This window comes from Ornithorhynchus anatinus, chromosome 21 (assembly GCF_004115215.2).
Source record: "Ornithorhynchus anatinus isolate Pmale09 chromosome 21, mOrnAna1.pri.v4, whole genome shotgun sequence".
NCBI classification, from domain to species: domain Eukaryota; kingdom Metazoa; phylum Chordata; class Mammalia; order Monotremata; family Ornithorhynchidae; genus Ornithorhynchus; species Ornithorhynchus anatinus.
This window is the reverse complement of record NC_041748.1, coordinates 19,842,962-19,850,701: the sequence shown is the minus strand read 5'-3', so window position 1 is coordinate 19,850,701 and position 7,740 is coordinate 19,842,962. Positions and strand designations below refer to the sequence as shown.

Here is a 7,740-nt window from a genome sequence, read left to right as displayed (position 1 = left end):
AACTAAGCAGGCAGGGCTTCCGGTGGTGTCGAGTTCCATGTCACCACAGCCGGCTAGGTGAAGAGCTCTCAATCATCTGTTGGGTTTGAACCCCTTTGGCAGGTCGGCCGACGGCGACTCACTTCTGCACTTTGGGTGTTGCGTTTTGGGTTCCGTGTGCTGTCAGAGACCAAGCTCCACAGTCCCTCAGTGAGAGGGAAGAGGAGAGGCGTGAAGTTGGTCAACCACTGAGGCCCTCTAGACTGGAAGCTCGCTGAGGGGAAGGAACGTGCCCACCTACTCTATTCTACCAGATTCTTCCAAGTGCTTAGTACAGGGCTCTGCGCAGAGTAGGCGCTCGGTAAAGACCATTGATGGACTGATTGCGCTCTTCCCAGGATTTGGGCTGCCATTTTATCAACGGTCCGCTCTGTGGCCTTTATCACCTCGCTCTCGTGGCGAGTCTGAGAGGGCCCGTGCTTTCCTAACAGCTGCCCGATTTTGAACGGATTGCTTTGGAAATGAAACGACTTATTTTGATTAATAAATGCTCCTTTGGGGTGTCATTCTCAGACTTTCCCGCTGGAAAAAAAAAATGGAAAAATGTCTTTAAACTTGATTTTCTGGAAAAACAATGTGGAGGCAACGAATATGACAACTCGGCTGCTGTCTTCTGGGCTTTCTCTGCCCCAGTTTTGTTACATATTGTTTTCATTTTGTTTTCTGGTTCCGATTACTCTTCCAGAGATTTTCACAAAAAATTCCTGGCTTTGCTGCCTTGTTTGTCTGAGTCTACTCTGATTTTCTGTTAGACAGTTAACTTACTGCGGGAAGGGGCTGAGTTGCTTTTAATGGCATCTACTGATAATTAGGATGTTTACTAAGAGCTCTCTTTGGGTTTAGCCCCAAGGTAGATCCAAGATAATCAGATAGGATCCAGTCCCTGTCCCACACTGGGCTCCCAGTCTAGGAGGGAGGGAGAGCAGGGATCATATGCCCAGTGTGCAGATGGAGACATTGAGGCCCAGAGAGGTTAAGTGACTTGACCAAGGTCATCTAGTACGCCAGTGGCAGGGCTGGGACTAGAACCTAGGTCTTCTGACTCCCAGGATCCGCGCTCTTTCCTCTACCTCTAGACTGTAGGCTCGTTGTGGGCAGGGAATGTGCCTGTTTATTGTTATGTTGTCCTCTCCTAAGCGCTTAGTACAGTGCCATACACACAGTAAGCATCTAATAAATATGAATGAAAGAATGAACCTCCCCTAGCACAGAGCCCTGCTTATCGGGGGCTCTACCCTATTATTTTAGGCTTACGTAGACAGTATTGGAATTTCACCAAGTCTACGGACACTGTGTTGGACTCCCTCCATGGTCCCTGGAACCACCTCCTTCCCTATGCAGGCAGGGCTTTAATAGTGACTAGAGAAGCAGGGTGGCTTAGTGGAAAGAGCACAGGCTGGGGAGTCAGAGGTTGTGGGTTTTACTCCCGGCTCTGCCACTTGTCTGCTGTGTGACTTTGGGCAAGTCACTTCTCTGTGCCTCAGTTACCTCTCTGTAAAATGGGGGTTAAGACTGTGACCCCCAAGTGAGACAACCTGATAACCTTGTATCTACCCCAGCACATAGTAAGCACTTTACAAATGTCATCATTATTATTATCATTAACCAAGATGCCCAGTCCCCCTTCCCTTCAACCTTTCGAGGCTCCATGGGGTGCATTCCCTAGATCTTTCTTCACTATTAACAGTGGTAGTTCTGCAGCACTTACTATGTGCGAAGCACTGGGGAAGATGCCATACAATTAGATTAGACGACAGTCCCTGTCCCTCATGAGGCTCACAGTCCAAGTGAGGGAGAACAGGCGTTGAAACTCCATTTTAATCAATCCATTAACCAACGGGGTTTACTGCGCACAAAGCACTGTACTAAGCCCTCGAGCAAGTACAATATGAGAGCGTCGGCAGACACCATTGCTGCCCACAAGGAGATGACAGTCAAGAGGGGGAGGCAGGGTTCACAGGGAAAGTGGGAGGAAGAACTGGTATCAGATCCCCATTCTATAAATGAGGAAATTGAGGCCCCAAGACATTAGACTTGCCCAAGCTCACACAGCGGGCAAGTGAAGGACCTGGGGTTAGAACCCAAGTCCTCTGACTCCCAGGCCTGTGCTGTGCCACTGGCCTGCTGTTACAACCAAAGGGAAATCACTTTAACCTCTCACAGTCTCAGTTTCTGCATCTGTAAAATGGGGCTAAGATCTCCGCTTTCCTATTTCTTCAGATTGTGAGCCCTGGGTGGGACAAAGTCTGCTAATTTTATTATCTAGCACCTATCCCAGCCCCTAGCATGGGACTTGACATGTTCGTAAGCGCTTAATAAATAAGAGCAACAAAGATAACACTACCATTGATAATGATTAATGATTTTACTTACCTTCTCTGTGCCTCCGTATCCTCAACTGTAAAATGGGAATAAAATTCCCATTCTCCCTCGCTCACAGACTGTGAGCTCCATGTGGGACAGGGACTTGGTCTGACCTGATGATCTTGTTTCTACCCCAGCTCTTGGCTCAATGCTTGGCACAGAGTAAGCATTTGTCAAACATCACCATTACTGTTAGTATTATAATGATCATGTTCATTGGCATCATTATTAGTACTCTGCATCATAGAGACACTGAATGTCCTCTAGACGGTAAGCTCGCTGTGGTCAGGGAATGTGTCTGTTTATTGTTATTTTGACCTCCCCCAAGTGCTTAACACAATGTTCTACCCACAGTAAGTGCTCAATAAATACGACTGAATCAATGAATGACCAGCAGAACCAACCCAAAACCATTCTGGGAGGGGAAAGGCCTCCATGATAGGACAAAGGAAGACGGTATTTTTCTTTCAGGACAAAAGCAACGTTCTTGGAGCCCTACCTCCTCCCCGCCCCCCCCAGGATCCCAGGTTCTGTTCAACAACCGGAACTCCCTCTCCCTGTTGTCCTCAAGGCTGACCGAGGCTCAGCTGGCTAAGTCACAGCTCAGAGAGCAGGCCGAGAAAACCACTCCACATCCGTCCGTCCGTCCACCCGCCCGCCAGGTCCTGGGCACCACAAGGTCATTAGTTTTTCCTTGCCCCACTGGTCTCCCCGTGGGTCCCAGCCGCCCGGGAGCCTCGGCCCAGACCAGATCGCCAACCCCGTGCCTCAAGAGCCCTGAGGGGACCGGAGCGGGGGGGGGGATGTGTGGCGGCTCTGAATGGGGGCTGCCCCCCTCCCCCCACTCTCCCCCGGGGGCTACTGGTCGGTGAGGTGGTGGAGGAACAGCCCGGACAAAGCGGCTCGGCCGGAACCAGGGCAACGTGAAGCATGACCAAATCGCCCGCCACAAAGGAGAAAGAGAGAAAGAAAGGAAGAAAGAAAGAAGAAAGAAAGAAAGAAAGGCCTGCAGCCCCTTCCCGGGACTGTGGTCATCAGCGACTGCATGGGGCTAGGAGAGCGGTTTTGGCTTCTCCCAGTGACTCCAGCTTCTATCATCCCCCGACAATGACCCCAGCTTCCACAGCACCCCCCAATGATGACCCCAGTTTGTATCTTTCCCTACACAACGACCCCGGCTTAGCTCTCTTTCCAATGGCCCCAACTTATACCTCCCCTGAACAACGATCCCGGTTTATATCTTTCCCCCAACAAAGACCTTGGCTTATCTCTCCCCCGAACAAAAACCCCTGCTTATATCTCCCCACAAAGACCCTGACTCATATCTCCCCACAACAACTGCAGCTTATTTCTCCCCACAATGACCCTGACTTTTATCCCCCTACAATCCCAGCTCGTAACTACGATCACCCCAGTGTATAACCCCACCAACGACCCCACTTTATAACCCCCAATGCCCCTCCTGTGAATCCCCCTTTCCTACTTACTCACCCTCCTCTTTATCCCTTCAACTCCATGTCTCTCCCTTCCTCTGGTTCCCCTTTCTTCCCTCCACCCCTTTCTCTTCCTTCACCACCCTCTCCTCTGCCCTCCTTTCTCTCTCAAAAGACAGTTCCCTCTTCAGAACTCCTTATCCCCCCAGTTTACTTTTTCCTTTTCCTCTACACAGCACATTCAATCCTTTCCTGTCACATGGGTCCCCGTACTGTTGCAATTGGATTCCCAAAATAACCTCTTGATTCACCCAGCTCATGCTATTATATTGTAGAACAGCCGGGCAAGCAAAGGGTCATTCTATTATCCAGGAACGAGATAACGGAGTATTAGGGTAGCTGGACTCTTTGACTCTCTGCCCTGTGGTAATGGGCCTTTTTTAAGGGCATTAACCAATATTTCTACTAGGCGTTTGACAGGAGTAAAGGTAACATGGCCATTTAATCCCCCCACCCACCCTGTTTTCCCGTTTGCCCCCTCTGCTCCAGGCTACAGTTATGGATCTGATTGTCCGAAGGTGCCGTGGCATCTATTTTAACATGTAAGATTAGCTCTTTCCTCAGAATCGCCCTTGGAATTAGAAAGGATGGCTTTGATGAAGGAGCAACATGGCCTAGTGGATAGGGTCCAGGCCTGGGATTCAGAAGGACATGGGTTCTAACCCCGGCTCCGCCACTTCTCTGTTGTACGACCTTGGGCACGTCACTTCACTTCTCTGTGCCTCAGTTATCTCATCTGTAAAATGGGAATCTGTCCAGCCTTGTGAATACCCCAGCACTTAGAAGAGTGCCTGGCATGTAGTAAACGCGTAACAAATACCATTTAAAAAAGACAAAAGGTCAGTAACAGAACACGAGTCTGACTCGAGAATCAGTTTCTATTTCAACAGAGTGAAATTTTTTTTATGGAATTTGTTAAGCACTTACTATGTTCCAGGCATTGTACTAAGCACTGGGGTATACACAAGCTAATCAGACTGGACACACCGTCCACGTCCCACACGGGGCTCACAGTCTTAATTCCCATTTGACAGATGAGATAACTGAGGTATAGAGAAGCTAAGTGACTTGCCCACGCTCAAACAGCAGACACATGGAGAAGTCAGGATCAGAACCCAATTCTTTCTAACTCCCAGGCCCGTGCTCAATCCACTAGGGCCTCTGCAGGGAAAGACTGGAGGCAGGGAGGTCAGCAAAGAGGTGGTTAGAGTAATAGAGGTGGGATAGGCTAAATGCTTGGATTACGGTGGTAGCAGTTCGGAGGGGGAGGAATGGCAGATTTGAGCGATGCTGTGAAGGTTGAAATGGCGACAGGTTTTCAAACCATCAAGGGGAAAGCAACTCTTACCTTCTGCTGACTTTCCATTCAATTGCCATTTGCCACATCTTCAACCGGGTTACCGTTATCAGCCGCAGGAAGTCTCTGGGGCTGGTCGCCGGAAGAGGCCTTGTAGTTCATCTGGAATTTTCCCCGCTTTTCTGATAGTGGCTGCTCCCTAATAATAATAATAATAATAATAATAATAATGCCTGTGGTATGTGTTAATCGCTCACTAAGTGCCAGGTACTGTTCTAAGCACTGGGGTGGATAGAAGCAAGTCGGGTTGGACACGGTCCCTGACTTAATCCCCATTTTACAGATGAGGTAACTGAAGCCCAAAGAAGTGAAGTGCCTTGCCCAAGGTCCCAGAGCAGACAAGTGGCAAAACCATGATTAGAACCCAGGTCCTTCTGACTCCCAGGCCCAGGCTCTGGCCACTAAGCAAATGCTGGTTCCCTGTCCTCAGCTTGGCAGGCAGTGTGGCCTAGGGGAAAAAGCGCAGCGTGAGTCAGGAGATCCGGGTTCTAGGCCCTGCTCTGCCTGCCCTGGTACTGCCAAGGGACCTTGGGCAAGTCACTTAACCTCTTCAGGAAAATGGGAAAATGATACTCCTTCTCCTTCCCTTTTAGATATAGGGCTTAGGAATCATGTCCCATCTGATTATCTTGTATTGAGCACTAACAGAGTTGGTAGACAGTAAGCGCTCAATAAATATGATTGAATTGAACTAATCAGATACAATCCCTGTCTCCTCTAGACTGTAAACTCATTGTGAGCAGGGAATGTATTTGTTTACTGTTGCACTGAATTCTCCCAAGCGCTTAGTACAGTGCTCTGCACACAGTGAACATTCAATATATACGGCTGACTGACCGTCTGACCTGAAGTGAACTAGAAAGCTGGGAGCGCCTACTACAGAGTCCAAATTCTTGGTCCCAAATCAATAAAATGATCATTATTGTTTACTGATTGTCTACTGTGGGTGGAACACCATATTAAGCCCTTAGGAGATCACAATAGACATGATCCCTGCTCTCAAGGAGCTTACAATTGAATGGGGGAGGCAGGCACTAAAATTGATTATTAATTTTACATAACTGATATAATTGGGGTATGCTTGGGGTGTTAAGCACTTACTACGTGCTAGGCACTGTACTAAGCGTTGGGGTAGATACAAGGTAATCAGGTTGGACACAGTCCCTGTCTCACACAGGGCTCACAGTCTTAATCCCCATTTTACAGATGAGATAACTGAGGCACAGAGAAGTGAAGGAATTTGCCCAAGTTCACACAGCAGACAAGTGGAGGGATCAGAATTAGAACCCAGGTCCTTCTGACTCCCAGGCTGGTGTTCTATCCACTAGGCCATGCTGTTCCTATAGCAGGTGGGAAAAGAGCAATAGAGCGTAAAAATGAGGACAAAGGTCTGCGGGGGAGTGTGAGTGATTGAGTGCTTAGATGGATCAGAGGCCAGAGAAGTTCTTTCTCTAATTCTCACCTGGGTATTCTTTCCTGGTGCTCAAAACATTGTTTTGCACACAGGAAGCACTTAATGAGCATGCCTCTAGACTCCGTTACATTGTACTGTCCCAAATGCTTAGTACAGTGTTCTACACACAGGAAGAGGTCAGGTCAATAAATACAACTGATTGACTATTATTAGTACTAAGATGTCAGAGAGTTCAAATAGTGACATGCTTTCCAGAAGCACCTTGGAAGGCCACATTCCAAATCCCACAGCTCAGAGAACTGTCTGCATTAACCCACAGGCCCTAATAATAATAGTAATGTGATGGCATTTTGTTGATGGCAATAGTGATAATCACGGCATCTGTTAAGCGCTTACTATGTATCATGCACTGTACTAAGCACTGGGGTGGATACAAGCAAGTTGGGCTGGAGACAGTCTGTGACTCACATGGGGCTCACAGTCTCAAAACTCATTTTACAGATGAGGAAACTGAAGCCCAGAGAAGTGAAATGTCTTACCCAAGGTCAGAGAGCAGACATGTGGCAGAGCAGGAGAAGCAGGATGGCCTAGCGATTAGGGCAACAGGCCTGGGAGTCAGAAGGACCTGGGTTCTAATCCTGACTCCACCATGTGTCCGCTGTGTGGCCTTGGGTGAGTCATTTCACTTATCTGTGCCTCCGTTCCCTTATCTGGAAAAAGGGGATTCAATACAAAATAATAATAATGTTGGTATTTGTTAAGCGCTTACTATGTGCCGAGCACTGTTCTAAGCGCTGGGGTAGACACAGGGGAATCAGTTTGTCCCACGTGGGGCTCACAGTCTTCATCCCCATTTTGCAGATGAGGGAACTGAGGCACTGAGAAGTTAAGTGACTTGCCCAAAGTCACACAGCTGATTAGTGGCTGAGCCGGGATTCGAACCCATGACCTCTGACTCCGAAGCCCGTGCTCTTTCCACTGAGCCACGTTGCTTCTCTAAATACCTATTTACTCTCCTATTTAGGCTGTGAGCCCTGTGTGGAGCAGCGACTATGACTGACCTGATGTCTCTT

General features: G+C 48.5%; 1 long non-coding RNA gene across 1 annotated transcript in view; it reads right to left on the bottom strand.

Annotated features, from left to right (window-relative positions):
- Nucleotides 1-4,597: 4,597 nt before the first annotated feature.
- Nucleotides 4,598-7,740, bottom strand: part of LOC114806010 — a 134,768-nt gene continuing 131,625 nt past the window's right edge. The window contains exons 3-4 of the long non-coding RNA XR_003754136.1: nt 5,245-5,392; nt 4,598-4,632 (exon numbers count right to left, since the gene is read on the bottom strand). This is a non-coding gene — a long non-coding RNA (uncharacterized LOC114806010). The remainder of the gene's footprint in view (nt 4,633-5,244; nt 5,393-7,740) is intronic.